A 4,282-nucleotide genomic window follows, 5' to 3' on the forward strand; every position below is an offset into this window, starting at 1 on the left:
GTGGTCTTAGATTTGACATCTAGAATTCCAATGAAGTCTAATCCCTTTCTACTAAACAAATATTCTAATAGTTAAAATATCACCATTGAAGTAAATGGTTAAAAAGGCAATTGATGGTAGTTGAGGGAAAGTTAATATAAACAGAGTATTTTGTAACAGTATTTAAAACAATTTTAAGAATATTAGTTGTATTTTGATTTTATAAGAACATGTCTTAATTTTTTAGAGATGCATGGTAAACGACTTAGTGGTGATGTGTCATAATATTTAATATTTGCTTTATAATAGTAAAATAAAGATAAAGTGAATATGGCAATTGAAAACTTGTTTTTTATCTAACAGGCCTTCACTTTTACTGTTAAGTAGAAATTTGTTTAACTAATGTAATATTTTATCCAAAAAACACACTAAATTAAAGGAATCATATTTCAATAGTTGAGTTTCAGGAAAAGACACACAACTCCATTTTACTCAACATAGCAGTTTCTTATCAGAAAATATCACATGAAACAAATATAATTATACATTATATTAGCATTAATACAAAATGTTCTGCTTTGAATACATACATCGATTAAAAGAGATGGACAGATGGCCTCTTACATAAATTTCCAGTCCATTTTCCATATGTACCATTTCTATTCTTTACGAAATATACTGGTTGTTCAGCCATTATTTTGTTCAGCCCTTTAGGAAAACTAAAGGTAGTTTTCCTGTGCTAAACTTTATTCTTTAGTTCATTTTAAATGCAAAATAATATGAGTCCACTTTTGGCTAAAACAATCAATTTAGAACATAGTGCATAAAAAGTAATAAAATAGTCTACAGCCGTGCTCCCCTGAATAAGCCCAATCCCATCTGATCTCGGAAGCTAAGCAGGTTTGGGCCTGATTAGTACTTGGATGGGAAACCACCTAGGAAGACCAGGTTCTGTAAGCATAAAAAATAAAATAAATAAAAGATAAGGGATTGTAAACTGACAAGGTCCTTGCAATCTGTGAGGTCAACCAAGAGTTGCCTCACCTAAAATTAAAAAAGTAAATAATAATAAAATAATACAATAATTTTCTTAAATATAGATTCCTCATAACCTTCCTTCACTCACTATCACCCATTATATTCTAACACTACAATATGTTTTTATCTACAAAGTGTTTTAATTTACTTTCCAATTGTTGTTTACTACTTACATAAAGTGTGTGGTTGTTTAGTTGTTATACTTTCCAATTTTTGAATTGTTTGGATTTAATAGTTGGACTACTCATCATATTTTTTTTTCTAATTAGAGTTAATGTATTTTTTTTTGCATTTGGTAGTTTTTAATTTAATATAAGAGATTTTCAGAAAAAATCAAAATTATTGAGTGAGGTACAGGCATAATTGTTAACTCTAGACATTGATCATTATGGTATTCTATTATTTTTCTTTGTGTTTTTATTTTCTCTAAATAATTTTAGAAAGAATTATCACGGATTTTCAATTTCCCTAAAATGGGTTTGGTAATTCTTGCTCGTTTATTAGCACATATATTACTTTTATTTTACTTTCGTCGTTATTGCTATTGTGAAGAGAATGATTTTCCATAATGGTTTCTAACAGTTTATAGCTAGAATAAAGAAACTTAGTCATTTTATTCATACTCATTAAAAAAAACAAAAACAAAAAAAACTTATTTTTCTTATTTATTGTTAGATTTTATGATTATGTCTCTCCTAAATTATATATCTGAAAATCACATTAAAAGCATTCTATAATTTTTCAGCAATTATAACAAAGTTTAGACATTCTTAAAATCCGATGATGAATCAATAATGTAGTACAATAGAGTACAGAAGAAAACACAGGATACTTCTTAGAAGAAATTTAAATAACTAATAAAATTCTCATTTGTTTAATGTCCAAAGAAGTGCACATGTTAAAATTCATATACATATTGATGTTCATGTGGTATAGCAAAATAGATACTAACTTTTATATTTGTTGGCATTTTGAATGGTACAGCCTTTCTGAAAATCAATTTGTAAATACAGATTAAGTACCTTAAAAACTTTCTATTCTATGACAGTTATTTATCCCATTAATAGGACTTACTCATATGAGGAGAAAATGAGAACAAATATTTTATTTCTATCATTATTTACAATATTTTATATTACTTTTGATAAACAAATTAAATATGATGGTTTGTTATTTAATCAATATCATATTTTAATAATATTTAATTAATTATATGTTCATGATCTACATGCTGCAAAATAATATACACCACCAAGGACACATGCAAGTTTACATATCAATACACTACTTTACAAGCGAATTGTCAAGACCCTGTGCCTACTATTTAGTTCTTATCTTACTAAAGATGTCTCAACACCAATATCTTACTAGCATCAGCCTTTCAATGGAGTAAATTATAAAAACATTCTATTATTTTAATGGGCTATGAAACACTTCAGGAAGACCTGATATGTACAAATAAACCTTACTAAATATTCATATTACAATTATATTTTATTGAGATCTGCTTGGTTAATTTTATACAGATGCAAAATCAAGAAATTTTATAAATAAAGTCATTAATATTATGATGTTGGCTAAGTGGATATCTTATTTTATTTTATAGTCCTAAAAGTGCCTTATGAATTACCTGCTTTATATGGATTTACAATTCTAAAGGATGTTTTACAGTTTTTGGATATTACAATTTTCCTATTGTAAAATTTAGTCTACCTGAGTAAATTCTATATTTTTTCTCCCTATACATTTTCTCATCCTTTCCTTAAGATGGTTATTAAATTTGTATTCAAGACCACATTTCCAAGGGAATTAAAATTCTTACCATGGAAAATGACCTTCCTTCAACAATGTATTCATTAAGGTAGCACTATATTGCTAAGGAATGATCTAATTTTGATTTTAGTATAATAATTTTTTAAAAAAATTTTTAGGTTAAGATGCTTTTAAATTCTGAGGGTTTTTTTTTTCCAGTTTTAACAAAATATGTGGATTGCTTTATATATATAGAAAACTTTATGGTAATATAGGCTCACATTAATGACTCAAAGCAATTTCTTAAATACAGCATAAAACTATTAGCAACACAGAACCAAGATAGGTAATGTTTGTGTGTTTATTGCACAAAAACTAAGTCAGAAAGAAAAAATTGAGAATCATATAATTTCACTCATATGTGAGATATATAACTAAAAGCAACAAACAAGATAAATAAAGAGAGACTCATGGACATGGATAACAATTTAGTGGTTATCAGAGGGAAGTGGGGAGAAAGGAGATAGATGAAGGTAAAGGGAATCAAATATATGGTGATGGAAGGAAATTTAATTTGGGGTGGTAAACACAATGCAATATGCATATGATGCATTATTAAATTGTATTCTTTAAACCTATATAATGTTATCAACCAATTTTACCCCAAAATAATAAAAATAAATAAATAATAAATATAAATAAGTAAAAATGCATATTAAAAAAAAAAACGTTATTTTATTATTATTTTTTTTAATTTCTTAGGACTCTACATAACTTAATCTCATAGAAAACAACCACATAGTCTTTAAGGTGAATTATCTATTTCAATTCAGTAATATCTATTTTTATCATTACATTGAAGTAGCAAAACAAAAATTATTTCCCTCACCATGAAACTCTTGTCCCAAGTTTGACTCTCTTAAACATCTTTAGCATAAAGTTATAATAGATATTATTTTAATAATATGGAAAGAAAAATTATTAATTTCCAAATATGTGCTGGACATTCAACTCAGAAATTTATGTTTTTACTGATTGTTTATAATACTATTATTTTAGTTATAGCTTAACTAAAGACCCCGAGGCAGAGAAAGTAAGTATAAGCATACTGGTATATTAATATGGCAAATGAAAAGTGTAAAAAGGTAAGAAGTCTCATTGTACTCTAAATGCACTCTAAAATTTTTCTTCTTTCATATTACATTACTTAGTCTTTTAAATTTTTAATTTTAATAAAAGGCCAAAGGTCATCAAATCCATATATAAGCAGGTATTCGATTTTTTTCTTTTTTTAAATTAAATTTATTGAGATGATATTGGTTAATAAAATCATATAGGTTTCATGTGTATAATTCAATAATAGGGAAGAAGTAGATAGATAAGGGTAAAGGGAGGCAAATATATGGTGACAGAAGCAAATTCTTAAAGTATGGTGAGAACCCTTTACCCTTGTCTCAAGTCTAGGTAAGGATCTTTAATAAAATTACTCAATTAGTTTGACATGAGCTTTCTA

At 26.6% G+C, this 4,282-nt stretch overlaps 1 pseudogene; it reads left to right on the plus strand.

Moving 5' to 3' along the window:
- The first annotated feature begins 820 nt into the window (after positions 1-820).
- LOC112474472 lies at positions 821-939 on the plus strand (annotated as a pseudogene).
- Positions 940-4,282: the final 3,343 nt, after the last annotated feature.

Source organism: Pteropus alecto, unplaced genomic scaffold, assembly GCF_000325575.1.
Source record: "Pteropus alecto unplaced genomic scaffold, ASM32557v1 scaffold239, whole genome shotgun sequence".
In the NCBI taxonomy this organism is placed as follows: Eukaryota; Metazoa; Chordata; class Mammalia; order Chiroptera; family Pteropodidae; genus Pteropus; species Pteropus alecto.